This window comes from Panulirus ornatus, chromosome 28 (assembly GCF_036320965.1).
Source record: "Panulirus ornatus isolate Po-2019 chromosome 28, ASM3632096v1, whole genome shotgun sequence".
NCBI lineage: Eukaryota > Metazoa > Arthropoda > Malacostraca > Decapoda > Palinuridae > Panulirus > Panulirus ornatus.
The window spans coordinates 7997115-8020456 of NC_092251.1; the positions used below are offsets into that span (position 1 = coordinate 7997115).

General features: G+C 46.4%; 1 protein-coding gene across 1 annotated transcript in view; it reads right to left on the reverse strand.

Moving 5' to 3' along the window:
- Positions 1 to 23342, reverse strand: part of LOC139757817 (uncharacterized) — a 274147-nt gene that overhangs the window by 97840 nt on the left and 152965 nt on the right. The window contains exon 3 of the mRNA XM_071678687.1: positions 14532 to 14650. The gene's annotated coding sequence lies outside the window, so the exon portion shown is untranslated. The remainder of the gene's footprint in view (positions 1 to 14531; positions 14651 to 23342) is intronic.

A 23342-nucleotide genomic window follows, 5' to 3' on the forward strand; every position in this document is an offset into this window, starting at 1 on the left:
ACATCCTACATCTCTCTCAGCTATTGACCTGTGGGATTTGAGAATTCTGTAATTAATCATACTTTACTGAGAGTTCAGTTCCTCCTCGTGTTAAGCCTGTTCGACAGTTCCTTGGCCAAGGGTCAGAAGAACCTCGTCAACACAGGTCTGGATAGGCACGAAGGATGTCCTATTCATTTGGAATTTTGTGACAACCTTTATTATCTGTCAGGTACTCTTACGTACGAAGGGACCTATCCTTATATTTCTCCTGTAGATTTTATCATCTTTTAGCATAGATTTCAAACCGGTTAGACAGTCTCTAGATAAAGGGTTTACGAATATCGGATCTCATTTATTAAGAGTGTTAGAGACGCTTTGCCAAAGAGTATCAGCTGGAGGTGGTACTACTGCATAGCCATAGTATGAGCCACTACTGTACTCGTACCTCATCATCTCCCCGCTTCCCTGGGGAGGATAGCAACAAAAGACATTCTACCTTACTGGACGATGGCCTAAGATAAGCAATCTAATGCCATATTAATGTTTGTATCAACGACAGGGCATCAAGGCCTCCACAAGCGTTGGAATACTACGTGATCTCTTCACTAGAATTTAAACCTCTTATTTTCTCGTGTCAAGTGTACACGTTCTGGATCCAAAGGGAACTGTCAAATATCAGATTCTCCCTGAGGGATTTCCTAAACTACTTGACGGATGAACAAAGGGGAGAGGACAAGAGAGGTCAGATACAGACGCTTGGGACGATGAAAGGTAATTCAATCCCTTCTGTAGGCCATGACAAGTGGTATTCTTCTCCAGATACGGACGTAGCATGATTCAAAGGAGGAAAATGTCACACTGAAATAAACGTACTTGTGAACCCGGCTCTCTGAAGCATATGAAGAGATCCAGTTTAACAAATCTTAATAAACATCTGAATAATGGGTAAAGTAATCGTCTCTCTTATAAAGTATATATATATATTTGTGGTAGGTAGATACTAAAGTAGCTCTATTATATATTTGGACTAAGATATACTCATTATTCTCATCATTTTACGATACATCTATGATCTGAATATTAATATGCCCATAGAGCAACTACGTGAGTTGAACTAAACAGTCCTCCTCAATATTTTCAAACTGAAAGTATCATAAATTCGTAAACAGCAAAAAAAGTTATTTCTTATGCTTTTTTTGATAATATTAAACTGGGTGACTTTTCTTTTTTAAAGGAAACTTCGTGATTTTCCACCTGTTGTGCCCCTCTCCTCCTGGAGCATTCACATGACGCCCTTTCACAGAAACTCTTTGTTCTTATTTTCGATGAGATCCGCCAGGATCCAGGACTCAGCAGCGGTAACAGCAGTGGTTTCAACAGACGATGAAACTGCTGTACTCTCCAGTAGAAAGCGTCTCAGGAACCACAAGATTGTTATAACCGAGACAAATTGCTCAGAATCTGCAAAGGAGGTTTCTTACTTGAGTGATTCTCATGTTCATCATGGTGAAACCTTATGTATCCACGAGTCACCGCGACACACGTTTGGCTATGTTCCTACCTGCTTCCAAGACTCACGTCCCAATAGCTGAGAACTGATGGATTTCTGAAGCGAATAAAGCGAGGGTAATGTACCACTCCTCGCCATCCCTTGGACGGGTGGCGCAAAAGAGGAGACAGAGCGTGAAAAAGGCCCTGAGAATGGGCCTCAGCCACTGAATTAAAAGTTACATAATAATGAAGTAATCAGAGAATAATGGATTAGTCTTCGACTCCTTTGATCGTGAGATGTACGGCTGTCGAACTCCAGCCTCAAACACTGGAAACGTTGACCAACACAAAAACGTTTGTTGTGATGATGATGATGATGATGAGAAGGAGGAGGAAGAGGAGGAGGATAGCGTCATGTCCACCTGCTGGTGGGCGGCACGATGGCCTCGCTGTGACTCACCACGCCTCAGATATCGTCCTAGCATTCCACACACACTGACCTGGATAGCAGGAGGCGGAGGTGGGGTCAGAAAGACGAGGAATGTTCACTTCATCTTCTTCACCTCATCTTGGACAACTGACCTGCTCTTCAGCTGGCTTGTCATTAGGAGAGGAGGTAGTATAACGTTTGGTGGGGGGCCACGTTGCTCCTCTTGTCAACCAATCCACCCACCTCTAAACCCTTCTCTATTAGGAGCTGATAGGAAACATGGTACACTCGTTACCATGGGGTCATAGGCGTGGTACTACCCTTTGGGAAGGAGGTACAAATTGATGTTGCTGAGTGAAAACTAATGTATACAAACACTAAACTTCCACAGGAGAATATGGAACTTTATATATCCTTAACATCCCAGAACTCCAGGCATAAAACTATAGCACATTCTACAGCTGTTAGTGAATGCTACATCTGTAGCAGCTGTAGCAACATGCGACAACTACAACTCAGCTTTCTAAACTTCTCTCCTCAGGACATAAAATAAACACCAGTAACTTGATGACTCTCTCTTCTCTTGATATATATATATATATATATATATATATATATATATATATATATATATATATATATATATACATATACATTCAATGTATCTGGAAGTACAATGCTCTTCATCGTATTCCTTCCATATCCTTTAAGAAATAATGTAATCTCTTAATGGCGTGAGTTACATTTCTTTTTTTTTCTTTTGAATTAAAGGTGTTACCTTGATACGTATATATAGAAAAGGGGCAGTGGTATACCCGTTACATTATCGACACATACAATGGGTTACCTAAACTCCCATTACTTAAATATGCAATGGAGGTAATTGAGCCACCGTTACGGATGCATACAATGGGGTAATTGAACGCTCGTTGTGACGTACGTTAAGAGGAAGACGACTCCTTATTACGGATACATGTAACATGGTGGTTGAACTCATGTTACGATCTAATGCATCGGGGTAGTTGAACTCTTGTTACGAATATATGCAATCGACAATGGAACCCTCAATACGGACACTTGTACGGTAGTGTGTGTGTATATATATATATATATATATATATATATATATATATATATATATATACAACGGGTGGTCAAATCTCTTGCCACCTTGAGGCTATATGGAGTCCAGGCATTTTTGAAGAGTTCTCGCAAGACACTTATGACAGCAGAATCTGATACCAGAGGCGCGAGTGCTTCTCATCTTGTACAATCTTTGCTCAGTGAGACGTTAAACTCATGCTCTGTTTGATAGGTACACGCATCTTAGATTTACAAGGTTTAATCCCAGGTAAATGCAGAGGTGTCTGGATATAAACCTGAGCGGTGGCTCGTCAGGGTTCATGATCAAAACGATTATATATACTACGTATTATCACTATATAAAGACCTGCATTATAATGATAATTTACGTAAGATACTGTGACGTAACTTTTCTATCAGTTATATTGATAATCGTCGTATGGTTAAGCGAGTAATTTATCAGCAAATTGTGGACAAAAGTTACACTGTAACATCCCGGAGCCAATGTTGCCAAGTGGAGCAAACCCGAGGTTCAGTAGTGGTTCGGTTGTTGAGACTGCTTCGGTTCCTTCTTCGAAGCACTTCGGGTCATCTTCAAGCTTCTTGTAACACACACACACACACACACACACACACACACACACATTTTCTTTGCTTTTTTCTATCTTTTCCGTGTTTTTCTCCAGTTTTCCCCTTCCGTTTCTCCCACTCCTTTCTCTTCTCCACCGTCTTTCACCTCTACGCCTGCGCAATGAGCCACCTCTCCAGTGGCTATCCAGTCTCACTCCTTTGGCCCATGCTGCTGTTCCTATCCTGCCTCACCCATACGTGAGTCGCTGACATTCATTCCACAAACGAGTAACATCTTATCCGATATCGTCCAACGTTAACCCTTGACTCTCTCCTTCCATGAGGGAGTCAAACTCTCGCACTTCTTTCATGTTGCCAAGTAGTGACCCTCCGTAAACATCCCACACTCACCCTGAGCGACCTACTCTGTGCAGGCCCCGTGGCCACTACACCAGATTAGTGCACCTGACCCTAAGCCACACCTCCGGGCGGCTACACCCCCAGCCACTATCTACACCCAGCATCACTACACATTCCCCATACACTCGTCCACATAACTCACATGAAGAAACATTTCACTTACTCCTAAAGGTTATGGTATTTTGAGTCGATGTTTATTCAGAGTAGGTTAAGGAGGTTAACTAACGAGTCAGGGAGACTAACCAGCGCTTCGGTTGTTTCAGCGCGCTGCTGTAATTTACGTCTGAGTGAGATAAGGCTAGACTGCGTCTGAGGAGGTTAGGTTAGTATTAACTTAAGGTGGATAGAGTTAAGCTTGAGGTAGACTGCGTTCCTTGTGTAATGATATGTCCGACCTGTGGCGGAGCGGTGGTTAGATACGTGCCCTCCACCCTCACCCCCGTGCCCACACCGCTACTCCCTAACCTCCACCCTTGCCTCCCCTACCCCTAATGCTCCTCCCATGCCACACCACCACTACCCTACCCTACCCAACCCCCTAAACCTCTACGGTAAGTGGCCAGGCAGGGCGGCTGGCCCGCTGCCCTACTGACCCATACGTGGTGACTCTTTCGCTCTTCTGAATTCTCTCTTTTGATCAACTCAACTCTCTCTCTCTCTCTCTCTCTCTCTCTCTCTCTCTCTCTCTCTCTCTCTCTCTCTCAAACCTCGACGACCGCCCCGCGAGTTGATCGTGCACGTAAACGTTCAGTCGTTGACATCTCGACTCTATAAAGCATTAGGTTAGGCCAGTGTCTAGATCACATGAGGAAGACCCCTCTCTCTCTCTACCCTTTCTTTGTTTTCCCTCATTGTCTCCTCTTCTTCCTCTGTTCTCAAACCCTTCCATTCCTTTGTACCCTTCCTTACCCTCTTCTAGGAAGATGGGGGACGCAGGTGGCTTAGTTCCCCAGACTCATAAGAGATAGAAGTTGACGAGAGATACCCAATATTCCCCCTCCGATATACCTCATTGTGGCCACAAAGTCTGTCAGTTCAGCTTGTGTCTAACAACAGATTTGTTTGTCTTATCTGCGTACTACAAAAGCCCACAGTATCTCCAACAGTTGTAACTCGTGTGGTCATGCTGAGGAGAATACTCCCCAGTGGCAGCCACAAGGAGCGGTAAGACTATGTCACAGGTGCTGTCGAGAATCCGGCGGTGACAGAGGAGTGTGGCCAAAAAGCAAATAGGTCCTACAGTCAATGAGACGTGGCGTATCAATCACTCATCCAACCCCACGTTCAACCCTGTGCTATGACCATCTTTACCACAAAGTGCTATTTTCCTACCCTACCAGCCTTCCTCTGCCACCCTCTTCATCTACGACACTACCTCAAATGCTTCCCTACAACACACTCAGATGGCCCCGACCCAGGATGGGCCATAGATATTCATGGGAGTTTGCCCCTCCTGTTGATACGAAAAAGACCAAATGTAAACTTTCGCCAACTTGGAATTATCATTCTACGTTACTTATTATAAACAGCTCATTTGTTACATACCTTGTTGTTTGATCCAATCACCATTGCTCATCCTCTGCAACTAGTTCGCGTACTGTTCTAACTTGTTAACTCATTCAATACTGCATTACCCTTGTAAAAATCTTTCTTACTACGAAACTCGTTACTCAGTCATTGAGGCCCTGAGACCCTTTGAGTACTCTGGACAGGTTGGGTAGGAGTGTTCGAAAACTGACCACTCTTGCAGCAAAAAAATTCAAATCAATATCTTTAGATGTCTCTTCTACCACCTCCATGTCTCATTCCCACATTGCACCGCTGCTATACATCTCCAATGCCACCTCACCAGACTGCCATCCTCCGACACTACCATCCTCACACAATAACACCTTCCCCAGCTGTATGCCTACCCAGCTATGCGCTCCTCGCTAATCATTTCGCATCTTTCGTAGACATCGACTTCCCCGGTAACTGTCTCCTTGACTAACGCCATCCCCATCTACCAGCTTACCCTACACTCACGTATATCGACTCTTCCACCCACCAAGGCTTTTTTACTTCCCTCTTCCTACGGAACCTTCAGAAAGGCTTCGATGAAGCTGGGAGTCCTCGTCTGTGTGTGTGTGTGGAACCGAGGTATTTCAAGACCCTGATGTTCGTCTTCATCTGCTTCCGACCTGGGCAGCGATGCCAAGCGCTAGCAAGCACATCCCTCTGCCTCAAAATAATCATCGTGTGTCTCAACATTTCCCTACAGATCCCAACAGGGAAGACAACCCACAACATCCATAGTCCACAGCCACAGAAGGTAGCAGAATGACCACCTCCCTGTCATTTACACCCAGGGTCATAACTAGGGCAGGTTAGACTTGACCAACCTCACCACCTCGAGTCTACGAGACACCAAGCGTTGAGCTACCAGTATCTAACCATCTTCTCGACTTTCTCCCATCGTGTGATCTGGGAGGATCTGGGCTACATTCACTTTTCTTCCACTGCTCTGTGTAACAGACCCTGGGGCTGTGAGCCTCTGCCGGCATCACCCTCACGTACGAGCCCATCCCCATAATTACAGGTGGTGCCGCACCACATCGCCCATATCCTCCCCGTGCTGACCCGGTCCAGGGGATGTGGTCTGTATGAAAGTTCAGGGGGTCACGTACTTCGACGTAACCGGTAGTAATGAGGCTCGTTAGCGAGTGGGAGTGTCCTGGTCCTTCCGGGGTCACCGAACACCGTGAATATATGAAACCGTCGTTTTTAACTCCTGTTATTCAGCCGGTATCTTGAGCAACCGTCATAACGAGGAGTATGAGGAAGGAATCATATAGTTTACCCCAAACGCCGTGACGACACTGAGATCTCCTCATAACCTAATACCTCCTCATACACTGATACATCTCCTCACAGAAACTAAAACCTCCTCATGAACTGGTACCTCTTCACTCAGTAGCATCTCCTCATGCAATGGTACCTATTTACACTCATACACTGGCACCCCCTCACGTACAGGTACCCATTTTACTCCTGGTGATTCATCACTCTGTGGTACCTCCTCACACAGCGGCACCTCGGTACACTCTAGTACCTCCTCACTCTGTGGTACCCCCTTGTACAATGTCACCTCCTCACACTCTGGTCCTTCCTCCGCACCGGTACAATCTGTTTTGGTATCATTCTTGACCTTGATAATGCTCTCTATGTGGCCCACTTTAGCGTTCGACAGATTCACATCATTATGCACCGTAGGCCACCTTAAGAAACGATTTACATACAAATCACCGAAGTTAATGTATATAAAATGCTTCGAAGAGCCAGAGAAGATCGAGTTATCTTTAATACAGAAGCGACAAGTTTCAAAAGATACGAATGACATGTTGATACATCGAATTATTTTGTTCGATAACTGACATCAAAATCCCCTTCTCTTTCGATGATAAAAAGCCCGGTGGACGTGGCTGGCTTTTTGAGCGCTGCTGGAAACCTGTGGCAGGAAGGGAAGATAAGGTAAGGTTTATATATATATATATATATATATATATATATATATATATTAAAGGAGGTTGTGGCAGAGGGTCAGCCTGGTACCCCGTTAGTTATATACCGGTACACACTGGCTCAAGAACATGTCTTCTCACTTGAGACCAAGAAGACGAATCAAAGCTGCAATGGCACTGTCTTCAAATACCTTCAGGCACCATCACGACTCCGGTTCGAACCCCACGATCACCAAGGGGTCTCATCCCGTGTAAGCCTTCCAATGAACTATTTCCTCCCAGTAATCACCCAACGATTCAGCCGACGGTTATACGAGCGTGGTAGTTAGCGATGCAGTTACTACCAATTTGTATCGGGTGGTGGTGGTGGTGGTGGAAGAAGGGGTCAACGGTTCCTCGTTGACCGTAATTGGGGGTCGGGGACAATTTTTGGCCTCCTGGGCTCTCTGCTGCATCCCCCTCGCAGGTGAGCAAGGACACAGAGACAAGAAGGTACTTACAACATGTGTAGTCATAAAGTAGATAATCACACGTACCCAGCATAGAGTCGAAGATAGATAGAGCATCCAGGTAGACAGAGGAAGTAGTAAGTCGTCTATCCCGTAGTGAGAGATGCCCCTTGGGATCCGTATTTAGGGACAATTGGGATGGAGGGCGTCCAATTCACTCTCACCATTCAGCAGGTAATCCTGTTAAACTCCGCCCTGCTAGTTTAAGCTGGGAACAGCAGGAAGACTCGAGGGAAGGGAGGTTTAAGAGGCTGTTAATGTGAGAGAAAATAGATACGAATACTTCCTATGTACAGGTCGAGGAACGGATCGATAGAATAAAAAAAACAGAAGTGAATAAACAGATAGATATAACAGATAGAGGTGAATAGATAGATGGATATAGATATACAGATGAGTAAATAAGAGAGAATGTACCATCTATTTCCTCTCTGAAAGAGCTTTATTTTTTCTTTTTGGAACTACAATGCGAGCAATCATCAACGAAGCTTTTTGATCCTCAAGAAATTCATCGAATCTAAGGAAGGTTTTTGGGCGTAATTTGCAGTCAGGAGGACAGACTATGGCCATGACGCACATCTGGAGGCAGGAAATCTACGGCCAGTGGAGACTGAAGCCATGAAGTCTACCATGAGAAAGTTTGCGGCGATGATGAAGGCTTTTTAAGCAAGAGTTTATGGCAGTCTGCAGCCATGATGGGGATCTGAGACACCGCAAGAGGCGAGTCTGTCGCAACAGAGGATCTCCGGCCACTACGAAAGGTACCACAAGACAGCTATCTAGGAGGGTCGTCACCGCGATAGCAAGAAACCGAAAGTGAGGGAAGACAAGGCCGGTTGGGAGGCGAGGGAGGCGCAGGACACACGAGGAAACAAGGAAAAGCGGAACGAAAGCCCATTTATGACCCTCCCTCGACCGTGGCCTCCGCCAATGTCAACCTTATTAGCATACATACAGCCGTGGGAGGGGGGAGCAAATAACGCATGTAAACACACACGCTAACGCATACACGAGCAAGCACGCAGGCAAATACAGACCAACATACATAGTAATGCATACAGGCATGGGTGTTTATACCTGGAGTTACGTATGCATGAAGGTAAGCATAATTGTATGCATACGCACGCGGTCGCATGCATAAAAGACACCTGCACATAGATAGCTGAAGAGAACGAGGAGTGAAATACGTAAGTTAGGAAAGACCATCTCGCTCATGAGCAATACCCACAAAAATATGTATGCACACTCAAACAGACATACACAAACACAACATAAAAACAAATATAAAGATAAACACAGACAGACGCATGGGGAGAATAAAACACACTCAAACATATATCATATACACACCCATACACAAACACACACAAGCATGAGTGTTCGTGCATGAATGTGTACATCGTAAGGCACACACACACACACACACACACACACACACACACACACACACACACCACCCTTCCTCTCTCCCTCTCCAGAACCCTCTCCTTGGAAGGGCAGTACATAAGAGCCCTTCCTTCGCCACGAGCAGCCCAGACATGTCTCTCACCCATGTTGTGGAAAAAAAAGAAGAAGGAAATTTCAAAATATTGCCTGGCAGGTTTGTCATGTACACGAACCTTAGCAAGAATGAAGTGAAAGCCCTGGAGGGGCGTGTGTTGAGACCCTGGTCAAGTCGGGGCCAGACCTGAAACCTGTTCAGGGATCAAGATCAAAAGGCATGTTCCCACGCAGATACTACCAGGACAAAATTAAGACTCTATTTTTTTTTTCGTTTTTCGCCGATTTTTGCATTCGGGTGGAGCAGGTAGTCCGCGATGGGAGGCTGGTCGACGGGACAGGACCTGAGGGTCGACTTTTATTAGGACAGTGGGTGACCCCAGGGAAGAGGAGGAGGAGGAGGAGGGACGGCAGTAAGTAATGTGGTCTGACGCCCTCACTCCCTCCCTCCTGCACTCCCCACTTACCTTACCCACTGTACCTACCAACATGGCCCTCCCTCTGAGCACTCCACCCTCTGAACACCCCACCCTCATCCCATCTTCTGTACTCCCCACTTCTCTCCTAACCTTTGAAATTACTAGACATCTTCGACAACATATACGAAAGTCTCTTCGCACTAGATGTCGATTCAGTCACCAGAAATAACGGGAGTAAAAGGAGGTGCAAATGGCAACGTGGGTAAAAGTCATTCAAACATGTCGAGTGGCTGAGCACTGGAATGAAACACCTCACAAATGTTCCATATGCAAAGACTATAAAAGTCTTCAAATCAGACTATAAATGCTTTCAAATCATGGCTAAGCTTCAATGATATCTTTCATCAATAGTGGACAAAGTTTGCCACTTATCTCATCCTTCTATTTTTTTTTTCAGAATCCACTGAGCAGATGTTGTCAAACTGGTAGAGAACCTTCAATTTTTTTTTCAGTCCACACTTTCCTACAAAATTTTAGCGACAGTATCTTCCCTCCATACTAACGGGAATCTATTTTCATTCCTTTTTTTCTGCCGACAGTTGAGCCGGAGGAAGAGGTGGGTGGAGGGGTGCTTTCTGCTTTGCTGTCCTGTTTCTTCCACTATTCCTAGGACACCAGAGCAAATAAGCTCGTTTCTATACCGATACTGAACATCAGTGAAGAAATGGTTTGCAGACCGTGATAATCCTGGTAAAGAATTATAATGTGTACGTATTTCAACTCATTTTTTTTCTTTACAAAATACTTTCCAAAGTTCTCATCCCTAAGAATCCGGGGAATCATTAAATAAAGTGATTTTCATTCATCCTTTCTCATGGAATGTCCACGTAAGATATTCCCTCTGGGCTTTGTTGTGTTCTCTGCTATTTTCTTGTCGCCCGATGTGTCAGAGGGAGCGGAGGGTGAGACGGAGTCCTCTACTTTACTATCTTGTGTTCATTCACATAGGATTGATAACATTATGAAAGGAGGATTCTACTGCAGATAATATTTCTATAGATTATGAGGTCTTCTGTTATTTGCCTTTACTGTGCTCAGTCTCTGAAGTCCCTTACCTACCTTTCCTCAACTTTCTCTACCGTTTACCTTACCCAAACCACATCCCTAAGCCTCTTTACCCACACCCTTACTCCTACCCCTCTGCACTCCACCCTACGCAGTCATCTCCCTTTGAACCCCTAACCTCAATCTCCCCTTTTATCCCCTGTCTTACCTATCTGGAAAAAAAATACATAAGAAAGGACAACACAGTTGAACACATGAGCAGCTTACCTTTCGAAAGAAGTATATATAAAAAAATTCCTTTCAGATAACCTCCTTCCTCAATCTCTATTACTTACAGATGGGATGGATAGACCTCTCTTCCCTCCCCATCCATCCTCCCTCCCAGACTTAGAAACTCCACCTCTCCCCCCTAACTCAATCTAGTGGTTCTGCAGTGGCTTTGTTCCTCTAATGGTCGGTGGTCTGGGGGTGTGGGGGAGAGGGATATATACATTATGCTGGCAGGCTGATCATCAACCATCCTCTGGTATGCTCGGTCGTTTGGCAAAAGCCGTTTTCGCCTTAATGGATCAGATGATGACTTTGTTTTGCGCTGGCCTCACAGAGACGCACCACACACACACACACATACACACATCTTGGACGCTGGTCAGGCCTCCCCTCTGCCCAGGTGGGGAGCACAGTGGTCAGATGGTGACCAGGTATACCTCAAACCAAATCATTTACTAAAGTAATGTCATTCACCACTGACGCACCTTTGCTTCAGACGTGTGACACAACATCTGGTCATACGACCGTGAAACGCCACATCAGGAGGTTCCTGACTCTACACATGTAGGAAGTGGGACTATCTTGTCTCGTCAACTCTACACATGTCAGGTGGTGTAGGAAGTGGAACTGTCTTGTCTCGTCACCTGGGAGACAGAAAACAGCACGAGCTAATGAAGATATGAGGACCGTGATACTGTGAACAACGTGATATTGAAGATTTATGGTACAATTTGTACCGTTTCAATGGAACACAGCGGTGCGGAGGGTGCTATGGTGCTATGAAGGTTATGGTACTATTGGTATTGTCATAAACGGGATATTGTGATACTGTGGCATGGGGTAGGGAAGGTGCTCTTGTACGAGAGATAATGTGGTACGGGAGGAGCTGTATTGTAGGAGAGGCTGTGGTATGGGATGCAATGTGGTATGGGGGGATTCTGGAATGGGAGGTACTGTGGTATGGGAGGTACTGTGGTGAGGGAGGTACTGTGGTGTGGGAGGTACTGTGGTGTGGGGGGTACTGTGGTGTGGGAGGTACTGTGGTGTGGGAGGTACTGTGGTGTGGGGGGTACTGTAATGTGGGAGGTACTGAGGTGTGGGAGGTACTGTGGTATGGGAGGTACTGTGGTGTGGGGGTACTATGGTGTGGGAGGTACTGTGATGTGGGAGGTACTGTGGTGTGGGAGGTACTGTGGTATGGCAGTTACCAGGGGTAGCAGTGACGGGTACGTCTGGGCAGGCGCGACCGGAACTATGTCATTATCTCTTCCCTGGCCTGACCAGAGTTTCCTTGTACCTCTCCCTTGTCTTTCCCTTCCCCCTTACCTGGCCTGGCCCCGACGAGTTTCCCTGGACCACTCCCTTGTCTCTCCGTTCTCCCTCACCTGGTCTATCCCCTGGCCAGAGTCACTCCCTTGTCTCTCCCTTATCCCTTACCTGCTACGTTTCCTATTGCAATCCTACCTTCCCTCTCCTTCTTCCCTCCACATTTTCCCTTATTCCTCACCTCTTCTTCCCCATATATCCTTCCTTCTCTTGCTCATTCTCTTTCCTTATTCTCATCCCCCCTTACTTTCTCTCTGTCTCAAAAAGAGTCTTCAAAATTCCTGTCTCAACAGATATCAAGACAATACAACAAACACCAACATAAACACCAGCAGAAATACTGCATGTCTCTATGAGAGCATTAGTGTCGAGCGGGAGACGAACACACCAGCCCTGAGGACCTCGAGTTCTCTCGCTTAATCTCTTGGTAACCCAGCTCTCCACCAACACAGCTCCTCTCTCTCTGAATCTGTTTAGGTGCTGGGGGCATCGGAGCCAGCGTTAGTGGCTTCCCCAAACCCAATGCTTCCTGAAGGTAGAGTACAGAACCCCTGGGAAGCTACTAATAACGGGCCACAGGTGAGAGGGTCGTGAGCTGGGGGATATAAACAGGTGGAGTGGGAATATTGTGTGGTTGAGAAGGGGATGAACACCACTCAGGAAGTAGGAGTGGACGCGGGAAGGGGGTTGGTAATGGACGCCTGGAGGAAATGGGACAAGGGTGCGTGAAGTGGGGAAACAGGTGCGTGGGAGGGGGCGGCAAGGCTTCGTTGTGAGGGTGAAGATCGTTTGTGGACGTAAGGAAACTGCACATGAGGCAGTATTAAGGTATGGATGCATAAGGATGGGAGTGGAGGGGTTTATAAGAACCCATGAGGAGATGGGACGTGGGTGGAGAATGGAAGAAGGAGAGAGAAAGGGAGAGAGAAAGAGAAGGAAGGACGAGAGTATCGCTCAGAGAGGAGCGGAGAAAACACAAGCTGTTTGTTGGTTAAGTCTAGCGTCCGTTTTAATGTCTAGACGTTGAACAGACTTATGAACAGAACTGAAAATTATATCTCTCTTTTCTTCCTTTTCCCCTCGTCTTCACATCCTGTTATTTCTTCGTTTCCTTCCAATTCTCTCCCTACTACCACTACAACATCAGATTAGACATCATATCCACGTCAATCATCACTACTGTCAACACAACCATTACCCATATGATATTTTTCTACAGCGGCTGAAGATCGACCACACCCCAGCGATCTGGTCGACCAGACCCACCCTCCCACTTGCCGGGCGAAGCTTGCCTCACACCCTCAACGGAGACACAGGTGGAGGTAGCCGCTTGCCATGCGTCACCCTCTACTCGCCAACTGAAAGGGGAGATGAAGGGGCGCTGGCCCAAGGGATACGGGACCGGTTTGGCTCGGGAGGGGGGGGATTGCTGCTCTGGGGAGACGAATGGGGGTGAGTAGGACTAATGAAATAGGTAGAGGAAAAAAAGGGACTTATTTTTTTCACGACTAATACAACTGCCATTGAAATACTGGGATATAAGGGACGTATCTTCACTATGGTTGTCCTCAGAATCTAAGTGTTCCATCTTGCGCACGAGAGGCGGTAAGCTCTTTATGTAGGGTCATCCAGTGAAGCGCTACTGAGGAGAAATTACCTTAGCTGTCACCTATCGCGTTAGTGACCCATGTCTTAGGACGCAGCTCCACTGTTATCTAAACAGGTGTCAGTTACACGTACTCTTTACCGTCAATTATTCTATAAAGCTACAAATTACATGTTTATCTTCTCTCTTATTCTATACATATATTCTTATCTGTCTTCAGCAGATCTGTCTCAACAACCTCCTCGATTTTCCCCATTTTTCAACTTTCTTTTTTCTCCCCTCCAGTGTTTACCTGCTGGCTTGCGCGAGGCAACACAGTCGTTCAAGATACGGTATAACCATTTTGGTAACATCACTTACCTGGATGTTGCTGACCCACAACGCCAGTGGCCCGAGTCCCGCTGCTCAGTCTTCCGAACTTGAAGATGTGAAGGTTGTCAGCGGCCGGGGTGGAAATTGGAAACTCTGCTCGCCCAACCCTGGAGAGGAAGCAGGACATTAGAACTTCAGAGATATTGTCCAAAGGGCTCCTATGCGCAGCAGACATGCAAGAACACATATACGTAAGCTGATATGCATTCACGACTAGAACATCCTATTCCATTATTTCTTGCGGGCAAGAACACACTTTGGTGCCATAATACCCCGCGGTGTTTCACAGGAGACAGGGTCGAAAATCTTAGAATCCTGTATCACGAAACGTCTGAGTGGCCCTTAACCTTAGCCAGTCAATTTACGACTTGGGGAAGGTGAGAATACCTAAAACCCTTTTCAAGACTTAACCCCTTCTAAGGCGGTGTGTTTACGGATCTTCAAGACACAGCTCGAACGCTATATGGTAATTAGACGAACGTGGGAACTCTGACACGACCGTGGGAAAAAACCTTTCGCCAACGGCCGTGAGCATGTCACACCCGCCAGGAACTTCTGCCACGACGAATTCCCCCAAAGGCTAAATCCTCATTTTCCGACGCTGCTTCAGGACGGTCTAATGCGCCAGTGGTGTAGACCCCGAGGCCACCAGGGATTTAAGGATTAGGGTCAACTTCCTGCTGAGATGTTCAATGGCGAGTCCTCCCTAACTGGTGCCCTGAACACACGCGGGCTAAACAGGTCAAGTTTTAAGGCTCTGTGAACTCAAGTTTTGACGAGATCCGTGTCGAGAGTGAATGCAAGTAGCGTGTATAAGGCGTGTGTGATCACTGTTTGCAATTGCTGCTTATGTCTTGTGGAGAGAGAGAGTTGTACACCCGCGTTGCCCCGTCTTTATTCTTATGTGTCTCTACACACACTCACACATATCCAAGTCCTAAGCCAGGTGTGCGTGTGTGTGTGTGTGCATCCACGTAGCCAACACTGAAAATATGATGGAAACATGAACACTGATGACCAGGGGCGCACAATCATCACCCATGCAAAGTACACCGTTAGTGCTCATCCACGCAAGAACAGCCAACGGAAACCACCCCCTCACCACGCCTTCAGCGCCGCCTCCAGTTGGGTCGACGCATATCTCAACGCGGCTCCTCTCCAAGCGACACTAAAACTAACATAAGTTCCACGCTACATTACTCTGTCTACATCATTTGCATCCAGTGTTTATTCCTTACAAATACAGGTACCTTATGCCCGAAGCCATTCATTAACAAGGCTTCCTCCCGTATATGGCGAGAGTATACGGGCTATTTTCCTTATATAGCTACACGGCGACGTTTCTTAAAGTTGTTTATTTCTAACGTTTTTGAGACATCATTACGTCATCAACAACTGGCTACTCTTGAGATCGAAGCTGAATTGGGGAGCGACTCTATTTCTTTTTTATTCTTTTCCATCGCTACGTCCTCAGTCACAACAACTGCGACCATCACAACCTCAGCCATCACGATAACCTTTACTTCTTCCATCGCAGGCAATCATAACCCTCATCTCCCTTCTCCCGTCTTTCCACCATCTCTACCAGATCGAGGAAGACAGATGTGTAGGTAGGAACGCGGATCTGTATCAGTAGACAGAGCCCAGAGGCATACATGGAACGCATGCGCTCCAAAAGGAAAGCTATACTGTAGCTTGTCGAATGCTCGACGATAATTGGGGTGGCTCCATCTTCGAATCTAATGGCATCTGACGGACACCTTAAGTCCTCCATTTTGAGGTGAAAATAATACTTTCTGAGCCAAAAAAATCTAATCTTAATACAATCTAGAAGTAAGACGTCAACTGGTAAGTTCAGATATTCCTAAAACTTGATGTTCAAGGGGAACCTTCCATCGGGGAAGAGGGAGGTTCTCGGAGTCCATCGGTCGGCCGCAAGTTGGACACACATACCACTGAGTGTTTTCCGTCCGCACAACACCCGCAGGTGCCCATCCCTCCTCCCACAGGCACCCGCATGTCTCACCGCGGGGACCGACGCGGACATTACCTCACTGGCCTTGAGATTCCGACCTGGATATCAAATGTTCCAGTGTGAGAGGAGGTCCCCACCCTCACCCACCCTCTAGCGAAACCCCTTCCTCGTCGTTCCTCCGTAGCGGCAACGCTAATGTGGGAAAACCCGACTTAGCCACAACAGCGGGTCATATGAACCAACAGTACTGCTTCTCTCCTAGCAACAAGAGCGGCAGGTCGCCTGGAGCAGCAGTGTAACTTCGAGTGTCTGCTGCAGTGGGCAACAAGTCGCAATGAAGACAAACCATCGAACGACGCCGAGTGCAAAACTTTCTGTTAACAGAAAAAAAAAAAACTAGCCGTGATAGGAGCCTTCATTAAGGCTGAGACCCATAACAAACAGGTTGACATTAAGGAATATAAAGTATTATAGGAACCTGAGCTATATTCCTGGATCCTTTTAACCATCCGATGACCTGCTGTGAAACACTGAATGACTCCCACTGATAAGCCTTTGTTTGCAAAGGCAGTAGAGCAACCTGAAGGTCTACAGGAACGCACAGCATCTACAGGAGAAAGTAGGACAGCGCTATGGGCACTAAGAGATCTTCTCGTAGATCGAACATAACGTCCTCAGTTCGTTCCACAAGATAAGAGGGATGTGGTCCTCTCGGGTCTTTGCTGAGGATAGAGGGAGGAAGGTGGGTTGTCCTGTATCAAGATGGGTGGTCCACTGGTGGGTAGCGGGGAGGGGACTGAGGGGTAGGGGGATGAGGAGAGACGGGGGAGGGATTGGTAAGGTGGGGTGAGAGGCTAAACGCTGCTGGGGGGAAAGGGAGGGGTGTGGGGGGTAGTAGGTGAGAGCAAGTGGAGAGGAGAAGGGTGCGCGGGAGAGGTAGGAGGGAGGGAGGAGGGAGAATAAAGAACCCGGTTCGTCTCGCTGAGTTCCTGATTATTGCTCCGGATCGTCGCCGTGTTGACCACCTCCCCTCCTCTCTGGCTGACGGTACTGCCCAGGGAAGGAGCCAGGTAGAGCCAGGTAAGCTGGACTTAAAGACCAGCTTAGTCCGGGTCCTTGTGATTCATCATCCCACCGTAATCCTAAATCTATAATAGCTCTGCGCATGGGCGATCATACTCCTCCTCCTCCTCCTCGTCCACTCTTCACCCGAAGTGACGCTTCTGGCGACCCCGCTGGAGATGAGGCTACGCCGCCTGGCCTCCTCCTCCTCCGTCGGTATCAGGGGAGCTCCTCCGTTGGAGGTGTGTGGTGAGGGATGCAACAACGGACGTGAGATGCTTCAGGCAAGGCCAAAGGTTATAGAGGTTCGACACGTGAGCACATATTGCCTACATACATATATGTACTTAGAAAGATACTTAATTACGTATGGACGATGTTCTCTGATGTTCTTGAAATAACCGGCGTAAACTACACCCTAACACACATTTAATGTATAGAAACACATACGTGTGTGTGTGTGTGTGTGTGTGTGTGTTTATATGTGTATATATATGTGCGTATATATATATATATATATATATATATATATATATATATATATATATATATATATATATATATATATATATATATAAACGGGTGCGTGTCTTCCTTGCTATGTTCCCGAGAGAACGACCAACACAGCCTGTGATGCAGGGGGCTGAGGCAATATTGACCAGGAGCGGGCGTGAGGAGCTCGCCCTCACCCCACTGCTGCCACCCCGACCACCAAACATGAGCGCCTCTTTTGGGTACCCACACCTCCCTCAGGTTCTTCCCCTCACTCGCTCTTTAAATTCTCTCACGCTGGAATGTGAGAGGAGACAATGATCCCATCCTCACAATGTGTCTTCTGTCTCTTGTGAGTTCTCACGCTCAGGACACTTTTTGTCGGTGATGAGGACCTCTTTGAGATGGTGTCTGTTCTTAGATACTCGCGAGTAACTTCGAAGAGATGCGTTGCTTGTAACCTCCACCTGCTGTCTCTTAAGCTTTGATTAAAACGGACGTATGAAAAGATGAACTTGCTATCAACAACATTTGAACGTAGACTTGAAGGGGGTGGATTATGAGCGTTCCTTTCATCAATAAAAGTTACTACTGAGCATCAGAGTTAACTTACGACGACTGTAAGTAGCTGGGGGAGTTTAATGTGACAAGAAAAACCCATAAGGATACTCTCTTAATTGACACTATCAGGAATAACGACCCAATTAACTTCATATAAAGATTTAACAAGACGTTTCTATGACCCACTTTATCATATCTGTATTCGCTGAGTATTCACAAAGCTCGTTAACTATGAAAAGAAAAGACATTTGGTTATTTACTTGGTTGATGATGGCGATGAACGTTGTCTGTGCTTAACCAGAGGAGCCATGGCTGGGGACAGCCACTGATAGCACAATGTGAATCTTGAAAGTACACTAATAATAATAAAGAACTCCTCTCTGTGCCTGACCACCTTGTTACTCGTTTGATCACTGATTTTGCATTAATGATTTTATATTTTTTCTGTCATAAAGTCCTCCCTTACATCGGCAAAACACGTTGGTTTATTTTTGCTTAATATTCACAATTCTTTATTTTCCCTTCATCATGAACTTCTCCACGAAAGGTCTACGTATAACCCACCAATCAATCAACCTGTGCCTGTGGATCTTTCAGACACCGATCCCCGGCACCCACACAGCTTCATAATTCCCTGGTCCAGCCTCTCTTCCTCCTCCTCCTCCTCCTCCTCCCCCCGTCCGGATCCCCCTAAAGACACCAGTTCCCTTACCACAAAACAAAGGTTTACAAACATCGATTCCCAGTGCGTGCAGCGTGACGGATGTGCCTCCCTTAGTCCACGGCGTCACGGGCATTACTGGCCTACCCAGGCCATTCTTTTACCATTATACCCATCCGCTTCCTATTACAGTGGTCATGATAGGCCGTGAGGTGCGGCTGCGCGGGCTGGCTTTGATCCTCCGAAGGGAAAAAGAGGAAGAGGGGTTGTGGGATGGGAGGGGAAGGAGAGGGAAGAAGAGAGTGATGAAGGAGTGGGTCAGGAAGGCCTCTGAGGGAGGAGGGACGGTGCACGGTGTTCCTGCAGGCTGTGGTCATCCTTTGATGTCCTGATTTTGAGATCTGAAGGGCCGTCTTCCGCCACTTTAATTGGTATATACCGAAAAGATCAGATGGGTTTATAACCTAGGCTGCAGATTACTTCCGTGTCTGTTGCTGTAGTTGGTTCTCTGTCTGATGTATGATTTTCGAAGGTGTAAAAGGTGCCTTCTAAGATGCAGTACCATGGAAAAATGTTTTCGTCTCAGGTAAATGGATGATTTAAAAACTTTCCTCCTCTTTCTATCACTTAACATGTAGCATGTCTACAGCTCCGTCCCACTACGATGTAAAACATCTTACGATCTGTCGCACTGTCGTGTAAGACATCTTTATCGAAGTTCCGTTACCCAGTGAGAAATCCTTAGACCTGCTCCGCTGCCATGCAAGACGTCCTTAGTTCTATAGTACCGTTACCAAGTACGAAGTCCTTACTTGTGTTCCGTTTTCAAGTAGAGACATCCTTACTACAGCCTTATTAAGCCTTATCAGCGTCCAGCTTTACTGAGGAAACAGGTAAGGAATCTAGCCACAGCTCATTTACATTCCGAAACAGATAGCAACTCCCACAAATCCATTTTCTTCGTCTCCACTCATCAGAACATTTGAATCGGAATTGTAAAACCTAAGAGAGACAAGTCTCAGTAAATGTGTTAGCAATTTTAGTCTTACTTTAGGTATGTGACCACGTTCCCCTGAATCACGTACTTGCTGCGGGTCTGACGAGCCTTAAATAAACTTACAGGTGATCTTGGTATGCGTCAACTCCTCATGGGTGTAGCTAAGATCCAGACGCTCTCTATATGGTGTGGGTGAGGTACAGATATCTGAAGGAGATCCAAGGACCTCTGACAGTAGCCATGGATGAAGAGGTGGTGTCCGGGTTGGTTCATCTGTCGCTGCAGGTGAGTCTGGATGAGGAACAGGTGTCCTACGTGATCCGTGGACCCTTACAGGTAGGTATGAATGAGGCGCAGGTGTCTCAGATGATCCAGCCCCTTGCAGGTAGGTATGAATGAGTCGCAGGTGTCTCAGATGATCCAGCCCCTTGCAGGTAGGTATGAATGAGGCGCAGGTGTCTCAGCTGATCCAGCCCCCAACACAGCTGCAGGTGAAGCCCTGGTGTCTTACAAAAACCAGGAGATAACTGTACTAGTCCCATGACCTTCGGTACAATGTTTAAAGGTAGGACTGAGAGCACGTACATATGGTCGTATCCTTGCTTATCTAAACACCTTAGCCTGTGTAAACCCTTCCCAGCCGTCAGGTGTGTTTGTCCACAGGTAACCCTTGTCCCGGGTGTCAGCGGTGATCATTTACTCGTCCGGACTGTAGCTCTGGCTACGACTAGTCATCAGCCCTGAATACAGAGCTATGGAACACAATGACAGTCATCCACCTTAACGGCAGTTTAGGGCTAAAGTTGCCAGTCATCGAACCTAAATACACCTTAAGAAGTGACTGGTCATCCAACCTAAAAACACCTCAGGAAGTGCCCAGTCATCCACCCTAAATAAAACCCTAGGAAGTGACAATTCATCCACCCTAATGACAGTATTGGAAAAGATCAGCCATTCTCCTTGACCACGCCTTTATCAGTGATTCAGTCGTCGTCACTGACCACAGGACCAGGATGGAACAGACAGAGAAGAGACAGATTAGGCTGGACTGGAGACGGTCAGGCATCTTAATGCATGCAGGCCAGGAAGCATTACCATCTACTCAACAACATAGAGTACTTCACTGGCCAGCCGTCTGATGAGAAGACGAACGAGGAGGAGGAGATATGACTCGTCTTGGTGCAACGATGATTCGTATCTCGTATAACTAGAGCAAGATTGCTGAAGAAAATTTAAGGAAGAAAATTCAAGGTGAGGAATATTTTGTTTTTTTGGAAGAACTTTGATAGATCTTTATGATTTATAGGGGGAGGGGAGTGGAATAAGTGATGGGCAGAGGATGAGTTCTGAAGAATGGTTAGGTGAGGAAGGAATGAGTCTTGGAAGATAGATTAAGGAAGAATCGAATCAATAAGTGAATCTTCATAACATAATACCTGACACTACATCCATCCACAAGGGCACGATGGCCCTGTTGACCAGGAGTCGCGTCACTTTCTCATTTAATGGTTGAGTGGGACCGGTCGATATCCACACAGTAGCCAGATTGACCTTCTGTGACCTGAGATGAGCTTCTGTTTTAGATCCCCCGGGGTCACGCCAGGTTGACGCGAAAGGATCATGGGATTAGTTTTATTAATGATTGGTACTCCGCAATGACCTCGTTTCATCCTCTTGACCCAGCTCTCTGTCTGTGCAATTGGTAACAGCGTGAGATCGAAGATCCATCGACGTATTAACTACGTCATTAAAAGAACCAAGTACAGGGGAGTGATTTCCAAGAGCCGTATTTTCCACACTGTGTCATAAGGAGGAGAGTTGAGGCGTCCCAGGACGTAAACATTCGTTTAAGGTTGAGAAGACGTTGGAATTAGGTTCTCCCGTCTCCTTGACCCCAGGCCCCTTCCTGACGCGAGTGACCTATGGCCTCAAACTAACCGTGACCCGCCTGTGACCCCGGACTATATCCTAGGATTATGGTCCACATGAAAAGTTGAGGTGCTATATATAGTAGAATTTGTCCACGTGTGTGACTTAGTCAATCTGAAATGCAGTTTTGGATACACGAAAGAGAAGTCTTCTCCAAGCACGTATTGACTCGGGACAGAAGTTCACATATCAACTCCTCTCGTTTTAAAGAACTTCGTGAAGAATCGCGAACTTAAAAGAGAGATTCTTCTGTCGACAGGACGCTGGAGACGATGCCATTCTACAGGTCCCTCCCGCGCCTTTGCTGGTGACACGAAAGAATTTAGACCTGGCGTCGATTCATCACATGAAACAAAAGCCTCCTGATACCATGGGATTGAGTCGTGTTAACCATCACAGGCCGGGTTGACAGAGGATTGGAACTCCCTCTGGTGTACTGTTTACTCAAGAGAGGTTTTGGTTAGTTTTACGTTGAACATTCTATCTAAAGCTTCCACTGCGGAATTTAGAGAATCAGAGACAATTTGATAAATTTAATCTTTGTTTTTGTTCCTTGTGTGATAAATACGTTTGTGCAACGGAAAGAGAATTATCATTATCTATCTCCTGTTTCTATGCCACTCTCAAATCTGCTTCATCATGTACGTAATTGGTATAATCATCTCAGTAAAGAAGAGTCAAGAAATCCTTGCCACGTAAGACCGAATTCATCCATTCATGACAGGTCACTAATTAACACTTCCGGTAACCCTAGTCCCGGCTGCCTCACCCCCCGGGGTCAGAGGTCACCATCGTCAGGTAACACCCAGGAAGTTACGTTAGCGTGGAAACCATGTTGTTACCTCCAAGGGGTCGTTTTTCACTAAGGAAGAACAAATGGCGAGATATATATCAGCAACCGCTCGGGACGTGAGGCGAGTGGAGGGAACAGGTGTGGGAGGGAGGGGAGACTGACACAGAAGCTCAGGAAGAGGTGGAAAACTACGTGTGATGGAAAGCAACCACATCGGAAGCAATACCTGTCTACTGTAACGAAGGCTACAGTACAGAACGTAACTGTATTTCAGGTAATCTGTAATGATTGGTTTACGAGGCTAGCTTTAAAAGCTCTATGAGTACCTT